The sequence below is a fragment of the Monodelphis domestica genome, chromosome 7 (genome assembly GCF_027887165.1).
Source record: "Monodelphis domestica isolate mMonDom1 chromosome 7, mMonDom1.pri, whole genome shotgun sequence".
NCBI classification, from domain to species: domain Eukaryota; kingdom Metazoa; phylum Chordata; class Mammalia; order Didelphimorphia; family Didelphidae; genus Monodelphis; species Monodelphis domestica.
In genome coordinates this window covers 291,437,478-291,459,427 of record NC_077233.1, presented here as the reverse complement: position 1 = coordinate 291,459,427, position 21,950 = coordinate 291,437,478, and the positions used below count along the sequence as shown (strand labels likewise).

The window sequence follows — 21,950 nt, the reverse complement described above, 5'->3', positions numbered from 1 at the left end:
CCGCAGGCCTCGTCCTACTGTCCTGAGCCAAGCCTCCGGAGGCCGTGCTGACTCCATCGTGCCCTCGATCACAATTAGTGCCAGGCAAGTTGGCGGAGGCTTGCCTGACCCGGAATGAGGAAGGGCGCCAAGACCGTCCTTTCCTGCTGCTTGAGAAGGTGCTCAGTGGGCCCTCGGGGGACTCGAACACTTGCTTAATTGGCCTTCACGTTCCCTAGTTAAGAAGCGGAGGAAGAAGTGACCCTCCCACCCCCCACCCCAAGGAGCCCATGTTCGAACCATCTAGACCAAGCTCCAGCCTGGCCAAGTCTGCTGCCCCAGTCGGCTCCGCCTTTCCAGCCCCCGAGGCAGCGCTGCAGCTGGGCATCGGCCTTCTCTTGAGCTTCGATGAATGGGCAGCCTCGCGACACACCGCAGTTCTTTCCTGCCTCCTGCCCCAATCTTGCCATGAGAGGGCTCGTTAGGCTCCTGAGGAGGGCTCAGCTTTTTCCGGAGGCTCCGGGCTTGCTTTAGCTCTGGTTTCTGGGGTGGTAAATGGGATGCTGACCCCAGTTCTGGGTCTTGTGAAGTAAGAGAGGAGCGTTGTGTCCAGCCCGGCCACACGGACAGTGCTGAGAGATGGCGTGGAAGCGCTCTGGGGCAAAGGGAGAGCCCCCCCCTCCCCTGCTTTCCCAGGGTGAGGCCTTCAAGGCCTTCTCGGGCCTCGCTCAGAGCTCCTCCTTTAGTTGGCGTCCCTCTTTTGCCCACGCGCTCCGGTACTGCACCCAGCCCTTGTAGGGAGGGGCTGCCGGAAAGCTCGCACCTAACAGTGCACATCCAACCCTGCTGCCGGCCGTCCAGCAGCCTGGGAGGCCCCAAAGGCGGGGTCCCCGGCCGGGGGCTCTGGTCTCCTCTTTCCGGGGGAGCCGGGAGTGAAGACGCCTTTGTCTTTCCGGGGCCTTAGCCTGCGGCTGCGGTTTGGTCGTGGCCCCGGCTTTGTTTCGTGTCTAAACTCCGCGGCGGCGCGCACACGGAAGTGCCGGGACCAGGAGGGTAAATATTAGCCCAGTTGTTCAAGTTCCCAAGAGAAAGTCCCCTGTGAGAAACTCCCTTCGCGCGGCTGCCGCTGGCGGCCTCCTCCGCCGCCCCCCCCCCCCCCCAGCTTCACCCGAGCTCCATTGTCTCTGCGGACTCTCCCGGGGAGAAAAGCCTCGGGCGGGGGCGGCGGCCTTCTCTTCCTGCCCAGCAACCCGAGCCCGGCACCTAGACAGACTTAACCCCATCCTGGGACTCCGCAAAACAAGCCCAGAGAAGAGCCGGCCCGCGCCGAGGCCAAGCGCCCCTCCCTGGGCTCCCAGCGCCTCAGCGACGGGGTCCTCCGGGGAGGCGGGAAGCGGGAAGCGGGAAGCGGGAAGCGGGAAGCGGGTGAGGTCTGGAGTCAACGAGGAACCTCGTCAGGAGAGACCCCAACCAGAACCCCAAGCCGGGAGAGGCAGGCAGGCAGGCGGGCGGGCAGGTGGGCAGGCAGGCGCCTCCCGCCGACCAGGCCTCGGAGCCGCTCTGTCAAAGGGCAATAGAAGGACAGTCTAGGAATTCCCTGGTGGAGATGACCTGAAAAGGGGTCTACACACACTCACTCACACACACTCACTCTCACACACACTCACACACACACACTCACACATACACACCTAACTCACACATACTCGCATACTCTCACACACACTAACTCACACACTCTCACACTCACTCACTAACTCACACATGCACACTTGCACTCACACCTAACTCACACTCACTCACCCACTCTAACTCACACATACTCGCACACTCTCACGCTCACACACTAACTCACACACTCACACTCACTCACTAACTCACACATGCACACTCGCACACTCACACCTAACACACTCACTCACCCACTCTAATTCACACATACTCACACACTCACACGCTCACACACTAACACACACTCTCACACTCACTAACACACATGCACACTCGCACACACACCTAACTCACACATACTCGCATACTCTCACACACACTAACTCACACACACACACTCACACACTTAAACTCACACACTAACTCACACACACACACTCACACACACACACACTCAAGCACGGATAGATGGAGGGCCAGGCTTTAAGACAGAGCACAATACAGGCGAGGCAGCAGCGCCCAGTAAAATCAACTTCCTGATCCTGCAGGGGAGATTAAAAGAGGAACAAGAAATCCAAAGAAAATTTCAAGAGCTGCTCATCCCCGGGGCCACTGGATTGGCCAAGCAAATGGTGCTGTTGGAAGGAGACTGTTTGGTCAAGGCTGAAAGGAGGCGCGTGAGCAGAATCAGGGGGCCGATTTCTAGCCGGGACAGAAACATGGTCAAGAACTCTGACGTGTGCCATGAGTCCGAGGCCGTTATCCTCCCCCGGCGATTGGACTCAGGGGACAAAAAGGAGCAAACGCTTTGGGGCACCGACACTATGCTCCGGGCAGCTCCAGTCTGAAGGCAGGAAAAGGGTGCCCAGCTGCTGCTGCTTTTTGTTTTTAATCTCGATTGTACTGATTTGTTATGAGTGATTTTTTCTTTCCGTTTTTCATTGGAGAGGAGAGCAGTGAGCAATAGTGATGCCAACAAAGAAAGTCATGAAGAACAGAAGGCTACTCAGACATTTTAGAAGTAATAGACAGAGTTCTTTTTCTCAAGGCAAATAGTACATAAAGAAAAAAAGAATTGAAAGCAGCTACTATGTGCTGAAGATAAGCTCTTAATGCACTAGAGCTTACTCAAATGGCCATGGGCTAAGGATAGGCATTTTTTGAACCTTCACCTTCCATGTTAGAATCAATGCTGTGTACTGGTTCCAAGGCACAAGACTGGTGAGGTCTGGGCCGTGGGGGTCAAGTGACTTGCCCAGGGTCAGCATGATAAACTTCTGAAGCCGAAAATCCCCAGTTGTGCTCGTTAGTTTGGCTTTGCGTTCTTCTCTTTCATGTTTCTCTAAAAATGCACGTTCGTTGTTAAAACATGTATCAGTTTTGTACACCCGATGAAAAACCAGGGCATTTCCTGTTCCCTCTCTTTGACTTGTAACATGGGTATTCGGAGAGCTCCAATTTTCGAGGATGGGCTTGGACATGCCCTCGGATTCCTTGCTGAAGGACATGGCCCCAGCGCCCGGCTCATCTCCTCTGACTGGGAGGGAATGGAGCAGGACTGCTAGTAGAACCAAGGGGGCTAGACCAAGTGGTCTCTGGTGTGGAGGCACAGGGCTCCCTGGCCATCCCAAGTCTCCAGAGAAATCCCAGGTCAAAGAGTAGTGAGGAATTCCCCATTCTTGTACCCCTGCAGGGCTGGCTAAAGAAAGCCAGCCTCAAGGCTGATAAAGGAGTCTGAGAGATGCATAGCCTTGGCATGTCCCCTGGCTTTGTGAGAAGCACAGATGTGCACCTTCTGTGTGCATCGCCCTCTACGGTGATCAAGGACGCCTGTGCTTCATGTTCCCCCTCACCCCTGTCTCTGTCCTAAAAAGCCTGGCCCCTTCCTCTTCGAGGACGTGCCCAGCTCATAACTGCACCTACCTCCTGGCCATTCACCCATCAATTTCTCAGAGAATAATACCAGACATATTAATGGTACCTCGAAAAACAAATGTCCTGATCCTGAAGGGTGGTCACAGGCTTGGCCAACCAGAGAACTGAGCCCTATAGAGGGGATGAAGCCTGGCTTGTCTAACCTCTGCCTTCCTGAAAGTTAGCTTGATCTTTCCTTAGAAGGTGTTGAGACCATCCTTGAGTCTCAGTTGGCTTGGAGAACTAAAGGATTGGGCCACTGACGTCATTTCTGGTTTGCCTGTGCACAAAGCAGCCATGAAAAGCTCTAGAATCCCTCCGATGGTTGGCTGGTGCATTCAGGCGAGGGAACTACCTGCAACGGAATCATCTCGAGGGCTTCCCAAGCCTGTCCTTGATAAATAGCTTTCTCCTACTAAGCTTAAGTAAACCTCCTTTGGTTACTTGTTGAAAAATTGACCAACTTCTCATTTTGTTTCAGTATTGAACTTAAATGACTGAGGTAGGCACATCCCAGATCACCAGTCAGCCCTTCTCTGACTATAAACATCAGGGGAAACACAAACAAGGGGATACCCCCTTACCAAAAGGGCCATCCTTAAAGAACTTTCACAAGACTGCTGTTCTTTGAAGCTATTTTACTCCATTTCTCTTCCCTTTCTCACCCCACTTGCCCCACTTCCTTCCCTCTCCCTGCCCTGCCAAGACCTTGGCACTTTTTGTCTAGGAAGCGAAGTACCTCAACTCTCCAGGGACTCAGCCAGGAAGCCATCTTCCTCCATCTAGAAGGCTTGCCATATTGCTCCATTCTCTCCAGGAACCTACAGCATCTATGAGGAGCTGTAAATGCACAGGCTTCTTCCCTCCTGGCGCCCAACTTTGCTTTTCATTCTGCTGAGCTTTGCTTGTCTATGTTAGCTCCGTCTAGAGCTTTAGGTCTAGCACAAGATCCAACTGCCAGGGCAAAAAGCATTCCTTCTACTTTTCCTCCTCATTTACTTCTCAACCTTTTACCATTAGGCTTCAGATCTCATAAAAAGTGAAACTGTTTTTCCGAAATTACCAGCAGTCTCTTAATGTCCAAATCTGACCATTTTCTTCATCTTCATCCCTCTAAACATATTGCTTTCTTTTTAGTTCGACATTGCTTGACCACCCTCTTCTGAATATCCTCTCTGCCCTGGGACATCATTCTCCTGACTCTCCTCCTGCCTTTCTATAGAATTCCTAAGGGTCATTTCTAGACTTGCTATCCCTTTCCTGCCCCCTTAATTGTGAGTGTTCCCAAAAGCTCAGTCCTGGGCCTCTCTTCTCTTTGCTCTCTATCCATTCTTTTTCTTGGCAACATCATTAGCTCCCATAGGTTAATCTTGCCATTTCTCCACATCTTTCTAATCCTACCCTTCTCGATTCAGTGACCATCTAAATTTAGATAGCAGCTTGAAGATAGCAGCTTAGAAGCAGCAAATGTCAATTCCTCTGTGAAGACCCTTCCACACCAATCAAAAACAAAGTACTTTGAGGGGGACAGAAAACCAAATACAAGAGGACAGAACCAGGGAACCTTCTGCTTGATTCAACTTAAAAGGTACACAGAGAAGGTTGAATTTGGGGGTTTAAGGAAAAGAAAAAAGGAAGGTCCCAGGACCCCTCCCTACCTACTGTGCTGAGACTCGGGCACTTAGTGGGATCTCAGGGTAAGGGTTCTAGACTAGAGGGAGTGCCTTGCTACTCCAGGAGTACCACAGCTACTCCAGGCTCAGGGCTCTGACCAAAACTGGCAGGAAGGCAGCTGGAGAACAGGGGTAGAGAGGAGGGCAGTCTGGTCACAGTCTTCAGCCATCACTCCTCCATCTTGGACCTCTGACTCTGGAAGTTTTGGCCTCAGGGCCCATGCAGATCAGCTCAATTGGCTTAATCCAGTCTATCAATACTGCATATGAGAAGCCTGCAGAGGGCAGATTAGCTCAATCTCCAACATACCTCTTCCACCTACTGTACTGAGACCCATGGTAAGAATCTGGCTGACTGTGATCCCAGGGTGAAGGCTGCAACTATGACAAAGCACCTTTGTACCACTGTGGAAAGCTCAGAGCTCTGAATAGGCAGCTGGCAGGGAGGTGGCTGACAGGAAGGAAGAGAGGAGGATGAGGGTAACTCCCTTCAGCCTCCACCCCTTCACCTACACTTTTAGCTTCTGCTGGAAACTGGGGAAGATCTAGTCTCTGGGCTCATTAATACAACAGGTCAGCTCCATCAGTCTAATCCAGTTAATCAGCAGAGCAGGAAAAAAAAGCCCCTACAGAGCATAAAAACAAACTCAAAGATGCAGTAAATAAACAGAGGAGCAAGAATGCAGCCAATCAGAAGGAGAAAAGAAGGAAAAATTATAACTAAACAACAGAAAAGGAAAAAAGAAATTACAATTGACAACTTCTATCCAGGTAATTGACAAAGAGCAAATGGAACAGAGGAAGACCAAGGAACACCAAGAAAAACCTCAGAAACTCCAGCAAATTGGACCTAGGCTTTGGAAGAACTTAAAATGCAATTCAAAAAATTAAGAAAGGCTGAAGAAAATTGGAGAAAGAATTTAAAAACAAAATAGGTCATTTGGAAACAGAGGCACATGAACTAAAACAAGAAAATAGTGTTTTAAATAGCAGAATTGAGCAGCTTAAAAATGAGGCAAAGAAAGACTTACAAAGAAAAATAGATCAAAAGGAAAAGGAGGATCAAAAATCCAGGGATGAAATTCAGTCTTTAAAAAAATTAGAATCCAACAACTAGAAGCAAATGACTTCATTCACAAGGCAGCAAGAGTCTATAAAACAAAACCAAAAGAACAAAAAAATTGAGGAAACTATGAAACATCTCATTGATAAAACAACAGACCTAGAAAATAGATCCAGGAAAGACAATTTAAGAATTATTGGACTATCTGAAAATCATGACCAAAGAAAAGCCTAGATATCATTCTACAAGAAATTATCCAAGAAAATTGCCCTGATATTCTTGAACAAGAGGGTAAAACAGATATTGAAAGAATCCACAGATCACCTCTTATAATAAATCTCTAACTGACAATGCCCAGGAATGTTATAGCCAAGTTCAAGAACCTCCAGACCAAGGGAAAGATACTACCAACTGCTAAAAAGAAACCATTAAGATATCATGGAGTCACAATCAGATTTATCCAAGACCTGGATATATCCACACTAAAGGATCAGAAGGCATGGAATATGATATTCTGGAAAGCAAGGGAATTGGGTCTACAACCAAGAATCTACAAACCAAAGTACCCAGCAAAATTGACAATATTCTTCTAGGGGATACTATGGTCTTTTAATAAAATAGAAGACTTCCAAGCATTCCTGAAGAAAAGACCAAGCTTGAACAGAAAATGTGATTCCCAAATACAGAACACAATAGAATCACCAAAAGATAATTAAGGAAAAAAATTTAAGGGATCTGATAAGTTCAAATGACTTGTATTGCTATATGAAAAAAATGATATTGGTAATTCTTAAAAATTGTTATTATCATTGGGTAGCCAGAAGAAGTATACTTAGGGGGTATGGTGACAAACTGTATAGGATGATATGTCAAAAATATATATTTAAAAAATTAGGCGTAAAAAAAGAAGATGATACTAAGAGAAATGGGAAAAGAGAAAAAAATGAGGTAAATATATATTTCATAAAGAAGCATGTGGGGAGAGTGGGAGATAAGACCAATACAATGGAAGGGTGGAAGAGACTGGTAACAGCAGCTAAATTAATTATACAAAAATTCAAGTCATTCCCCAATTGATAAATGGGCAATTGATATGAATAGACAGTTTTCAGATAAAGAAATCAAAACCATCAATTAAGCATAAGAAAAAAATGTTCTAAATTCCTCTTAATTAGAGAAATGCAAATCAAAACAACTCTGAGATATCACCTAACACCTAGCAGATTGGCTTATATGACAGCAAAAGAAAGTAATAAATATCGGAGGGAATGTGGCAAAATCAGGACATTAATGCACTGCTGATGGAGTCATGAATGGATTCTGGAGGGCAATTTGGAACTATGCCCAAAGGGTGATAAAAGACTGTCTGCCCTTTGATCCAGCCATAGCACTGCTGGGTTTGTACTCCAAAGAGATCATAAGGAAAAAGACATGTACAAGATTACTCATAGCTGCGCTCTTTGTGGTGACCAAAAATTGGAAAATGAGGGGATGCCCTTCAATTGGGGAATGGCTGAACACATTGTGGTATCTGATGGTGATGAAATACTCTTGTGCTCAAAGGAATGATGAACTGGAGGGATTCCACGTGAACTGGAAGAACCTCCAGGAAGTGATGCAGAGTGAAAGGAGCAGAACCAGGAGAACATTGTACACATTGTGGCACAATCTAATGTAATGGACTTCTTTACTAGTAGCAATGCAATGATCTAAGACAATTCTGAGGGACTTGTGAGAAAGAACACTGTCCACATCAAGAGAAAGAACTGTGGGAGCAGAAATGCAGAAGAAAAGCACATGATTCATCACATGGTTCGAAGGGGATATTATTGCGGATGTTGACTTTAAATAATCAGTCTCTTGCAAATATTAATAATATGGAAATAGGATCTGAACTATAGTAATAAAATTAGGAATTAAGATTGATAGAATTCTGATAAGCTAAGATTTGGCAAGGCGATCTCAGAAGCTTAAGCAGCTAGAACTGTATGCAAGGTTTAGAATGAAGGGGGAAGGGGAGCCAGAGTTCTATGTGACAGTTTGAACTCTGGCAGTTGAGCTTAGCTGCTGGGCTGAACAGGTTAGCTCTCTCTGCCTGGACAGTTTTAGCTCTGGCTCGAGTTTCGAGCTCTGGCGGTTGCTGAGCTTGACTGCTGTTGATCTGTCTCTCTCTTCATAGCCGTGGTTTGAGAAGAAAAGGACAAGACATTCATCAACAGTCTCATGAGGGTTTCTTCCACATTGAAGAACAGAAACCTTAAGACGGTAGCTGTTGCTGTTAACTCTGGCTGGTTTCCAGTTTGCCTGTTTTCCTTTCTCTCTGACTAAGCTTGGTCTGAGGGAGGTTCTTGAAACATCTTGAGAGTTTCTGTTCCGAGTTGGAGGATACATCAGGAAGAAACTCGGTGAAATACCTGCTGTTGAGATCATTTCGTTTGGAAGGAGAAAAGACCTGAAACCCTGTTTTGCCTGAGACTGAGAGAAATCTCAGAGCCCAGTCAGTTAAGCGAGCCTAGCCATTCTGAGCTCACTCTTATTATTTACTTGGAGGCAAATTTTAATACAGATATTTTAAAATCAACATATAAGGCAGTCTGTGTGCACTGAGCCCAGTCAAGAGGTCTACATTGAACTTCCCTGTAAGGTGAACAACTGAGGCACTTCTTCTCAGTCATCAAGCAAAGTATACCATAGTATATCGCCCTAATACGCCATGTATACATCTTCTTATTTCAGAGCAATGATGCTTGCAAAACCCAGTGGGATTGCTCGTCAGTTCTGGCAGGTGGGAAAGGAGAAGAGGAGGGCAAGAGCATGAACCATGTAACCACAGGGAAAGATTCCAAATTAAATAAATAAATAAAGTGTTTGACAAATTTAGCCCCTTATTACTCTTGTTCAGATTTTTGCAGAAACCTGCTAAAATACTTTCAATATTTCAAAAATGCCGTCAGTGCCTAAATGGCTCGCTCGCTCACTTCTAGAGTAAGATGAAAACTCCTCAGTTTGACTTTTGAAAGTCTTTCCAGATTCATTGCATAGTCTCTCCTTCCTAAACCCTACAATCCCAACAAAGTGGCCTCTTTCTTCCTTCTATTTGGCACGTCGTGTCCCATTTCCAAAGTGTTTTTGTACTTGCCAGTCCCTGTGCTTGGAATGCACTGCCTTCTTATCAGTCCTCAACCTCATCAAACCTCTGTCCTCAAGATGCAATTCAAAGCCTATCTACTAATGGAGCCTTTCCTGATTCTCCCAACTGCTTACTCACTGACTCCTTGCCTTGTATTGAACTATTTTGCATTTATTTGTATGTTTTAATGTTTGTTATTTACATATTTAATTATTTTCTGCCCCATTAGAATAGAAACCTATTGGAAGTCTCCCCAGACAATTGAATTTTCCCCTCTAAGAATGCCTTCCTTCTATTCGGTTTGTATCTTATTCTGAACCTATCTATATGTTTGCACATTGTTTTTCTCCATCGATAGGTAAGCTCCTTGAAAACAGACTTTTTGCATTTATTTGTATGAGCATACAGCAGACTGCCTGGTACATAGCAGGCACTTAATTAATGCTTGTTGATTATTGGTGGGTTGATTAAATAGAGATTGGATTATTCTTGAATCTCAGATGTAGCTTAGTACCTGGTACCTAATAAATACTCTGTTAATTCTCTTCTGTGATGAAGAAGATCCGAGAAAGAGTCCAGTTAAGGAGGGAATTACTGTAGCTTCCAGGTGACATTGTGCTGCCGGCGTGGAGCCCTAAAACCCAGCGGGGCTTCCCAGCAGTTCTGAGATTATTTAAAGGAATTTGGATAAATAATGTCTACGGCCCAGATGACAACATGCCTTTTGACAGATCCCCTACCAAAGTATTTTCTTGTATGTACATTTGGAGCAGACCACAGAGGCAGGCAACATACTGGGTTCAGAGTTGACAAGGAAGGAGAGGGAGGGCAAGCTGCATTGCCTTCAGAAAGTTTCGTGGCTGCTTTGGGGGAATGTTTCCATTTCATTTTTTTAATCGTTTATTTTTCCAATTCCACATAATTATAATTTTCAACATACTTTTTTCAGAATCACAAGATCCGTCTCTCTCTTCCATCCCACTTCTTGGAGATGGGAAGCAATTTGGTCAGGTGTATGCATGTATACATACAAAACATATTTCCATAGTTGTCACTGTTGTAAGAGAACCCCCCCCCCCCTAAAAAGACAAATAAATGAAAAGGAGAAAGAGCAGGCTTTGCTCTCTACTCTAAGTCGGCCGTTCTTTCTCGGGAGCTGCAGAGCATCCTTTCCTGTGCGGCTTCTTCCATCACCTCGAGGGGCCATGAAAGCAGCGACCCATCTTGTGATGAAAACAGTCTACTCGGGCTGCTACCGGTGTCGAGTGGGCAACACAAGGGCCTCGGGCGGATTAAGAACGACAAGAAGGCACTGGAGGGGAGGCGGCTTGTCGCCTAGACGTCACTGAAAACGGAAATCTAAGCATCTCCTCCGTAAAGGAACAGGATGGAGCGAGATTCAGATTTAAGGGAAGTGCAAGGCTGGCTTGAAGGCACCTTCTAGGAACTCCAGGCAAAGGATTTTAGCAGGTAGAAAGTGGGGGAGGAACAGTTTGGAAGTGACAACTGCTAGAGTGGTGACTTCCTGTTGGAGGCTGGGAGCTTCCTGTCCAGGAATGATGGAGGAAAGGTGAGTATCGGAGCTCCTCTACCTCACCTGACAGTGGAGAAGGAGGAACCCCTAATTCCTCTCTGGAGGTGCTCTATCTGATTTGGGGAGATCTAGGAAAGATCTGGCCAGGCCTGCTGGGCTTCTCAGAAGGCTTTATCTAAAAATCCTGTCAATCGGCTCTGAGGTTTTACCTCAGGGGTCAGACGCCTTGGGGTGAACTTAGCTGTTGGCGGTCACTCATTCCGGTTTTTGGAGACAGCTTTGGGGAAATACATTAAACCAACCACTGAGGGTCATCGATAGTTGGCTTAGTCCGTGTTGGGGACACCTAGATAGAAACAGGGAGCTGTTAAGTTAGCTGGAAAGCCAGAAGGCTCCCTCTTGTGAGGGACGTGGAGGATTGTGGGAAATGAGCTGATCCCTTAGCGTCAGGGAGCCCTTGTTGTGACCCTCAGTTTGTATCCCCTCTTAAAGCAAAAGATCCTTTTTTATATCAATTGTCTGCAGGGAGTTTGTGCAGCTGGCCCAGTGAGGGGAAAGGATCCCGTTTCACTCACTACCTGGACGTTAGGATGTCCGGCTGGGTTTCTGAGGGATCCCCGAGGGGTCTGCGGGCCTTTCCTTGTATCCTTTTTTTATTTGTGAGGTGCCACATATAAGCAATGAAGGGACAGAAGCACAATGCCATCAAGAAATGAATTCTACGTGAAAGACTATAAAAGTATAGAAAGAGTGGATGCGTTAGTCGTGTGGAGAGGTTAAGGACTGACAGACGGACAGGAAAAAGGCTCTCCGTGCATAAAGATGTACAGAAATATGTCCAGCAGCATTTCTTGTGGTGGTGAAGAATTGGAAACTGAGGCCCATCCATGGGCGAGCATGTGGGCTGAGCGAGTCATGATATATAAATGTGAGGAATACTATTATGCTATGAGAAATCGTGAAGGTGATGATAAAGCCTGGGGACGCCTGCATGAACTGGTGCAAAGTGAAATGAGCAGAACCAGGAAAATAATCTAGAGCGATAGTAATATGTGCCGCAGATTGGAGCGCGTTTTCTTTCTGTTGTTCCTTTTCTTTCTTTCTTTGGAGCGTGGATAATGCAGAAGTTTGTTTTGCATGATGATATTTGTCTTCTCATTGGGTGGGAGAAGGACCAGGAAAAGGAGAGAATTTGTCAACAAAAAAGAGAACACCTCTCGCGTGTAAAAGATCCCTGCCTGTGTGTTACAATACATAAACAAATAGATGGCACGGTAGTCACAAGGAAAGTGCCACCTCAGATCCAAAGGGCGGAAAATCTTATTGACTGATGATGGGGGGGGGGGGGGGTGAGAAATGGACAGGAAACCATCCTTTATTCTTCCTTCAATATCTACCTCTCTGTTGGCTCCTTTCCCTCAGACTGCAGATATGCTCAATTATCTCCGAATCTTTTAAAAAATTACAAATTGCTAACCCTTAATTATGAACCAATGTGCAGCTTTTCTCTTCACTCCCCGTGCATTATAGAAACAATGCCCTGTGGAATGGTCCACATTTCAGAACCCATTTAACCTCAATGCCTTCCACCTCTAGAATTGTACTGAAGAAGCTTTTCTAAGTCATTTATAACCTATCACTGAATCCAATTTTCTTTCCTGAACTCGCCATTCCATTGCACATCCCAATACACAATACTGTGTATTGACTCCAAGGCAGAAGAGTGGTCAGGGCTAGGCAATGGGGGTTAAGTGACTTGCCCAGGGTCACACAGCTGGGAAGTGTCTGAGACCAGATTTGAACCCAGGACCTCCCATCTCTAGGCCTGGTTCTCAATCCACTGAGCTACGCAGCTGCCCCACTGAATCCAATAGCCATTAAAAAAAAAAATAATCATTCCTCTTGATATTCCTGCAACATTTAGCACTGCTGGCCACTTCTTTTATATACTCTTTCCTCTTGGCTTCTGTGATACCACATAGTTATAGGTTTCCCTTTCTTTCTCTGTCTCTCTGTCTCTGTCTCTCTGTCTCTGTCTCCCTCTCTCTCTCTCTGTTTCTATCTCTCTCCCTCTCCCCCTCTCTCTTTCTCTTTCTCTCTTCCCCTCTCTGTGTCTCTCTCTCTTCCTCTCTCTGTCTCTCTCTGTCTCTCCCTCTCTCTCTCTGTCTCAATCTGTCTGTCACTCTCTCCATCTCTCTCTTTCTGTCTCTCCCTCTCCCTCCCTCGCTCTCTCTCTCTCTCTCTCTCTCTCTCTCTCTCTCTCTCTCTCTCTCTCTCTCTCTCTCTCTCTCTCTCTCTCTCTCTCTCTGTCTCTCTCTCTCTCCCTCTCCCTCTCTCTCTCTTTTCATCTCCCTCTCTCTCCATCTCTCTCTCTCCTCTCTCTCTGTCTCTCTGTCTCTCCCTCTCCCTCCCTCTCTGTCTCTCTCTCTGTGTCTCTCCTCTCTCTCTCTCTCCCCCCCCCCACTTTCCTTTTGCCCCTCTCCCCGTCTCTCCTTCCTCTTCCCTTTCTCTTCCCTCTTTGGGTTCCTCATCCATTTCCCACACCATTAGGGTTCTGTTCTTGCCCTTCTTAGTCTTCTTCCTTGGTGATCTCATCTCCCTTCACAGCTTCCATTTTCACTTCTATGCAATAACTAGGAAATCTCTTTTCCTGCCACACCCCTTACGTTGTTTCTGCAGGGATGTTTTTAACTGCATGTATATTGCAGAGACAGCCAGCTTATGGTGAGAGAATGAGCGAGACTTGTTTGTTGGAAAGTCATTACTCCCTGGGGAGTGTGGTTGCCTGGGTGACTTTTTTTAGGTGTCTGGGTGGGCTCCCCTGGGTCAGGGATATCTCTGGATAGAGCTTCCTGCCATGGGCTTTAGCTGCTGACAGTCTTAAGATTCTGCCATTGAGGCAGCACTGCTCTCTTGTGTGTAGCTCCACCAAAGCTTAATCCCTTCATTTTCTCTTGAGCACACTCACTCCCTGTGACCACACTAATATCTGAACCCTCCTCTCTACTTCTGGCTCCTTTTCCACCATTACCTGAGTAAAACTCCCAAAGCATTCTGGTCATATCCCTCCTCCACTACATGATGCTGGACTTGGAAGCAGAGTTTAAATTCTTGCCTCAGACACCTCTGAGCCGTGGGATCTTGCTCAAGTCCCTTCATCTCTCTGAGCCACCGTTTCCTCATCTATAAAATGGGGACAATTCATTACAGCTTATAAGTCCTAAAGTTGTGCGAATCACACATAAAAAACACAGACCTTAAAATGGTACAATATCCTCCCTATCGTTATCATTATTGTTGCTGTTGTTGTTACTCAAAAACCTCACTGGTTCCTTATTGCCTACTGACCAATGAAAACTCGGGATGCCACCACTGGAGGCTCTCCACCCTTGACTCCCAGTGATCTTCTCGGGCTCATTTCCTACTCCTCCGCCCTCTCTATCATTATATCCAAAGCATCCGCTTTTGTGACACGACGAGGGGCTTCTGGATGAAAGGATTCTGGTTTTTACCCATCAGCCCTAAGTCTTTGGTCCCTAACTTATAATAACTATCATGCTCTAAGGTAAACTGAGGCCCTGGTCGCAGGAACCCTAACAAGACTAAAGAAAGGAGAAATCATTCCTTCTCTATTTAAAGCCTATTGTTCAAGCTAGCTTTCTTCTCTCATGATGGTGGCAAATATCCTTTCATTAGTAGTCTTCTCCTCTATTGCTGGTCAGTCATGCAGTCGTATCTGGCTCTTCAGGACCCCATGGATTTGTCCATGAAGTCTGACTGGCAAAGACTGGAGCACTTTGCTATTTCCTCCTCTGGTGTATCTCCCTTTGACAGATGAGGAACTGTCTTGCCTAGGGTCACAGAGCTAAGTAAATGTCTAAGGTGGGGTTTAAACCTAGACCTTGCTGACTCTGAACCAGTGCTCTACCCACTGTAACAGTTGGCTTCCCCCAAAACTATTATCATCCCCATTTAACTAATGAGGAAATGGAGACAGATAGAAGTGAAGTGACTTGCCCAGGGTCATACAGCTAGGAAGTGTCTAAGGCTAGATTTTCATCAAGGCTTGATTCAATTGAATCAGGTCCATCCAGATTAAACCAGATCTTGCTGATTCCAGGCCCAGTATCTGACCCACTGTATCTCCTGGCTGTTTAGTCTTATCTTAATCTCCCCTAATCATCAGAGAAGCAAGAGGGATACTCGGATAGAGCTAGACTTGGAGTTAAGCAACTCTTGGGGTCACTTGAGATTTTAGAGCCTCCGTTTCTTCACCTATAAAACGAGAATGCTTATTCTACAGAGATATGTGTTGAAGATGTGTTGCAAACCCCAAAGCACTACAAGCAGTCCTCCTTAGTCATTCTCTTAATGGAAAGATCACAGATTTCATCTTCTCCCTTCCTTCCCCTTAAGCAAGGACACACCTCAGAAATCCGCTCTTGGACTCTGCTTTTCATTCGCACACTCTCTGGGGATCTCACTCCCCATGGAGAACTCTGTGAAGTGACTCCCACATCGATCTACCCAACCCTGGTACCTCCTGAGCTTCTCCAGATCTGACTCTCCAGTTGCTTTCTAGATATCGCCATCCGAATGCCCGCTAGGTATATCAAACTTTAAAACGTGTTCTCTTTCTCCCTAAACTCAGCTCTTCCTCCATCCTTCTGGGCACCCAGATTTGCAGCCCTGGAGCCATTCTTGACCTTTCACTCCCACTCCTCCAAAGTCCATGTGCAAAAAGTTGCTGGTCTTCCTTACAGAATCCTCAGCATCTCCCACATCAGTCCTCTTCTCTCTCCTCAGATCAAACTGTCTAATGCAGGCCCTCATCACTCTTGCCAAGACTATTTAAGTAGATTCCTAATTGATCTCGGCTTCCAGTTTCCTTCATTTCTGGTCCCCTCCATGGCTAGCTGCTAACTCGGTATTTCTACATGTCATTTCTGACCATGTCACCCTATTGTTAAAGAAGTGACTACTTACTGCCACAGAATAAAATACAGATTCCTGAAGATTTAAAGTCCTTCACAAAATGGCTTCAGGCCATCTTTCTGGACTGATCTAACCCTCCTGCACACTCTCTACATGCCGGCCAAATTAGTCTAATTGCTGCTCCCTTTCGTAGACTACCACATTATCTATCCCTGTGTCCTTCGGTAGACTGACTCCCTTCATTTGTAATATCCTCCCTGCTCCCTTAGGCCTCTTGAAGCCACGACTTCTCCCTCAAGGCTCCGCTCAAATTCTAGTTCCTTCAAGGGTTCCTTCCTGACTCCCCTAGACGTTAATGCCCGTAACAAATTCCCGTGCATCTTTTGGAGACTTTCTATAAGCACACGACATGGTAGAATACAAGTTCCTTGAGAGTCAGGCTTGTCTCACTTTCATATGTGTATCCCTGGGTGGGGATCACAGCCAAGAAGGCAGATAAGGTGCACAGACCCATCTGATCTCTACAAATGACACTCCAAAAGGTATGCTAGAATGGCTCAGGACAAGCAATAATACATACCAGCACTTTGGGCCACCGGGGAGCAGGCGACCTTGGTCACAGTTCTAAAAGGTAAAAGAGTGCTTCTGGTTATTCATAGACTAGAGCACAATATTAAACACACCTCTCCTTACCTCACACCATCCTGGAAGAGCTGAAAGTACATAGATTCCCCAGAGCCACATCTGAATGGAGCTGCATAAAGAACCTGAAGTTTGGAACAATGCTTCCTTCACCAAAGCTACAAACTCCAACTTAAACAGTCTTTCAAAGTATAAGAAAAGGGGAAAAAAGCTGGAAAATGAGCAAACAACAACAAAAACAGAAACATAACATAGAAAGTTATTTTGGTGGCAGGATAAGACCAAAACAGAAACTCAACCAAAAATAATTCATGAAGGATCTCAAAAAAGACTTAAAAACTTTAAATAAGAGAGAAGAGAGGAAAGTGAGTGATAAAGGAAAATTATGAATAAAGAGTCAACAAATAAAAGAGGCACAGAAGAGTACTGAAGAAATTCATACTTAAAAAAATAGATTAGGTCAATTAGTAAAAGAAGCACCAAAACCTAATAAAGAGAAGACTTTCTAAAAAGAAATGGACAAATGGAAAAAAGAGGCACACAAATTCACTGAGGAAAGAACTCTTTACAAAATATAATTGACCAAATGGGAAAGGAAGTACAAAAGTTCACTCAAGAAAATCATGTTTTAAAAATGAGAATTGGGCAAGTAGAAGCTAATGACTCCATGAGACATCAAGAAACAAACAGTCATGAGAATGAATTTTTTTTTCAAAAATGAAATATCTCATTGAAAAAACAGCTGACCTGAAAAATAAATCCAGGAGAAATAATCTAAGAAATATTGGACTACCTGAAAGCCATGATAAAATTTAATAAAAGCCTACACATATTTCAGTAAATTTTCAAGGAAAACTGCTCTGATATTCTAGAACCAGAAGGCAAAATAGAAATGGAAAGAATCCACTAATCACCTCTTGAAAGAAATCCCAAAAGGATAACTCCCAGGAGTATTATAACCAAATTCCAGAACTTCCAGGTCAAGGAGAAAAATACTTCAAACAGCTAAAAAGATATCATAGAAATCTATAGTCAGGATAGCACAAAACTTAGCAGCTTCTATATTAAAGAATCTGAAAGCCTGGAATGTGATATTCCAGAGGGCAAAAGACTAGGATTTCAACCAGGAATCATTTTCCCAGGAAAACTGAGCATAATTCTTCACAGGAAAAAAAAATGGATACTCAGTGAAACAAAGGACTTTCAAATATTCCTGATGAAAAGACCAGAGATAAATGGAAAATCTGACTCTCAAATATAAGAGAAGCATAAAAAAGTAAACAGGAAATAGAAATCAAAAGACATTCAGAAAGGTTAAACTATGTTCATCTCTAAATGGGAAGGTAATTTTGGTAATGCCAAAAAATTTTATCGTTATCATAGCATTTAGGAGCATACATAGAGGGCAAGGATATAAGTTGAATATGATGGAGATGATATTAAAACATTAAAATTAAAGCATTAGAAAGAGGAACACATGGAAAGGAGAATGTAAAAACAGAATGGGGTAAAGTAACTCACATAAAAGAGGCATGAAAGAACTTTTACAGTGAAGGGACATGTCAGGGATCTGGGAAGGGGAACATGTAAGTCTTACTCTTATCAGAATTGGCTCAATGAGGGAGGAACATACACAATCAAATGGGTACAGGAAAATAGGAGGGGAGTGGATAAGAGAAGGTGGGGTGGGACTGATGGAAAAGAGGGCAAATTAGAGAAAGTAGGGGTCAGAAACTAAACAGGAGGAAATAGGATGGAAAATAACACACACCAATCCTAATAGTACAAAAAATATTTTTTACCAGTCTCTCTAATAAAGACTTCATTTTTCAAATACATAAGAAAATTGAGTTAGATACATAAGAACACAAGTAATTTTCCAATTGATAAATGGTAAAAGGATATAAACAGGCAGTTCTCAAAGTAATTAAAACTCCCTAGTCATGCAAAAAAGAAGCCTCTAAATCACTATAAATTAGAGAAATGCAAATTAAAACAACTCTGAGTTACCATCCCACATCTATCAGATTGGCTATTATGACAGAAAAGGAAAATGACAAAACTTTGAGGGGATATGGGGAAAAAAGACATAAATGAACTCTTAGAGGAATTGTGAACTGATTCTAGAGAGCAATTTGTATCTATGCCCAAAGGGCTATAAAAGAGAACATATTATTTGACCCAGCAATACTATTACTAGTTATGTATCCCAAAGAGATATAAAAACAAAAAAGGGGAAGGACCTATATGTAAAAAAAAGTATTTAAAGCAGCTTTTTTTTGTGGGGGCAAAGAATTGGAAAGTGAGGAGATACCTATCAATTGGGGAATGACTAAGTAAATTATAGTATATGATTGTAATGGAATACTATTGAGTTGTAAGAAATAACAAGCAGGAAGAACTCAGAAAAACCTAGAAAGACTTACATTAACTGTAGCAGCATAAAATAAGCAGAACCAAGAGAACATTACAGGAACCAAGGAGGGAAGGGACCTCTCTCCCCCCAGTACAAGGAGCTTGCTGAACAGCAATGAAGTGATAGAGGGGAGTAACCCAGGAGGCTAGGTGAGGGACCATAATTAGGGAAGGCTGAAGGGGGAAACATCAGTAAGCAAGTGTTTGATAAACCCAAAGATCCTAGCTTTTGAGACAAGAAATTATTCTTTAACAAAAATTGCTGGGAAAATTGGAAAACAGCATGGGGAAAATCAGTTTTAGATCAACATCTCACAGCCTATACCAAGATAAAATAAAAATGGGTAAATGACATAAATATAAACAGTGAAATCATAAATAAATTAGGTGAACATAGAATAGTGTACATGTCAGATCTATGGAAAAGTAAGGAATTTAAGACTAAGCAAGAGATAGAGAACATTATAAAATGTCAAATGAATGATTTTTATTATATCAAATTTTAAAAATTGTACAAACAAAATCAATGCAACCAAAATTAGAAGGAAAGAAACAAATTGAGAAAAAAATTTATATCAAAAGTCTCTGGCAAAGATTGAATTTTCCAAATATACAAGGAACTAAGTCAAATTTACAAAAAAATCAAGCCATTCCCCAAACAACAAATGGTCAAAGAACATGAATAGACAGTTTTTAGATAAAGAAATCAAAACCATCAATAAGCACATGAAAAAGTGTTCTAAATCCCTCTTGATTACAGAAATACAAATCAAAACAGCTCTAAGGTACCACCCCATACCTAGCACATTGGCCAATATGGCTAAGAAGGAAAGTGATAAATGTTGGAGGAGATGTAGCAAAATCAGAACATTAATACATTGCTGGTGGGGTTGTGAATTGATCCAACTATTCTGGAAGGCAATTTGGAACTATGCCCAAAGGGCGATAAAAGGGTATATGCATATACCCTTTGATTCAGTAATATTGTTTGTACTGGGTTTGTACCCCAAAGAGAGCATTAAGAAAAAGACTTGTACAAGAATATTTATAGCCATGCTTTTTGTAGTGGCAAAAAACTAGAAAATGAGGGGATGCCCTTCAATTGGGGAATGGCTGAAGAAATTGTGGTATATGTTGGTGATGGAATATTATTGTGCTCAAAGGAATAATAAAGTGGAGGAATTCCATGTGAACTGGAAAGACCTGCATGAACTGATGCAGAATGAGAGGAGCAGAACCAGGAGAACATTGTACACAGAGATGGATACATTGTGACACAATCGAATATAGACTTTTCCGCTAGCAGCAATGCAATGACCCAGGGCAATCCAGAGGAATTTATGAGAAAGAATGTATCCACATCTAGAGAAAGAACTGTGGGAGCAGAAATGCAGAAGAAAAACATATCATCATGCGATTCAATGGGATTGTGATTGGGTTTTTGGTGTTAAAAGATCTCTCTACTGCAAATATGAATAACATGGAAATAGGTTTTGAACAATGACACATTGACCCAGTGGAATTGCTCATCAGCTCTGGGATGGGGTAGGGAAGAGGGGTGGGAAAAATCATGAATTACATAACCATGGGGAAATATTCTAAATAAATAAATTTAAATTTTGAAAAAGAGAATATTACACATTGACAAGAATACTGTACAATGAACAACTGTCAATAACAGCTATGCTCAACAATACAGTGATTCAAAGCTATCCCAAAGGATTCATTATAAAAAATGCCATCTGCTTCCAGAGAAAAAGAACTTTTAGAAGCTGAATTCAGGAAAAAAGCTAACTTTTTTATTTTCTTAATTTTTTCAATTTGAATTTCCTTCCACAAAAGGATTAACATGGGGAAATGTTTTACAGTGATTGCAAATGTAAAATCTATATGAGATTGTTTACCATCTTGGGGATCAGGGGCAGGTTGGGAAATGTGGGAAGGAGAGAATTTAAAACTCAATATTCATTTTTAAATTGTTAGAAGCTGGGGTTTTTTTGTTTGTTTTATAAAACCCTCACCTTCCTTCTTGGAGTCAATACTGTGTATTGGCACCAAGGCAGAAGAAGGGCTGGGCAATGGGGTTTAATTGACTTGTCCAGGGTCACACAGCTGGGAAGTGTCTGGGGCCAGACTTGAACCTAGGACCTCCCGTCTCTAGGCCTGGCTCTCAATCCACTGAACCATGTAGGTGCCAGGATGATTGATTCTTATCAGATCATGGGTTGATGATCTAGTCGGGGGTTTTATTTTTCATTTAGTTCCAGCTTTTTAACTATGACATTTTTACCAAAGTTTGTTCATTGGGGAAAGGAAGCAAAATTTGGAACAAGAAGTTTGATTTTATATTTGTAGCTCTTTTTTTTTGTTTGTTTGTTTGCTTTCAGGAGGAGGTAAAAAGCGATTGGTTTATTCTGAATGGCAATTTGGAGCTCTGCCCAAAGGGCGCTAAAAGACTGTCTGCCCTTTGAGCCAGCCTTAGCACTGCTGGGTTTGTACCCCAAAGAGATAATAAGGAAAAAGACTTGTACAAGAATATTCACAGCTGCACTCTTTGTAGTAGCAAAATTTGGAAAATGAGGGACGGCAGTCATTTGGGGAATGGATGAACAAATTGTGATATCTGTTGGGGATGGAATACTATTGTGCTCAAAGGAATGATGAACTGGAGGGATTCCATGTGAACTGGAAGAACCTCCAGGAAGTGATACAGAGTGAAAGGAGCAGAACCAGGAGAACATTGTACACAGAGACGGATACATTGTAGCACAATCAAATATAACTGACTTTGCTACTAGCAGCAATGCAATGACCCATGACAATCCTAAGGAGCTTATGAGAAAGAATGTGTCCACATCCAGAGAAAAAACTGTGGGAGTAGAAACACAGAAGAAAAACAACTGCTTAATCACATGGGTTGAGGGGACATGATTGGGGATGTAGACTTTAAATGATCATCCTCCTGCAAAGATCAACAACATGGAAATGGGCTCT

The 21,950-nt window shown here is 43.7% G+C and overlaps 1 protein-coding gene and 1 long non-coding RNA gene across 6 annotated transcripts in view; one reads left to right on the top strand and one right to left on the bottom strand.

The window, feature by feature from the left end:
• The window catches only part of CCDC192 (coiled-coil domain containing 192), a 285,306-nt gene that overhangs the window by 223,555 nt on the left and 39,801 nt on the right, over nucleotides 1–21,950 (bottom strand). The window lies entirely within an intron of this gene.
• LOC130455439 (uncharacterized) lies at nucleotides 4,432–9,180 on the top strand. Its single transcript, XR_008913402.1, has 2 exons — nucleotides 4,432–8,944; nucleotides 9,037–9,180. It is a non-coding gene; the product is annotated as an uncharacterized LOC130455439 (long non-coding RNA).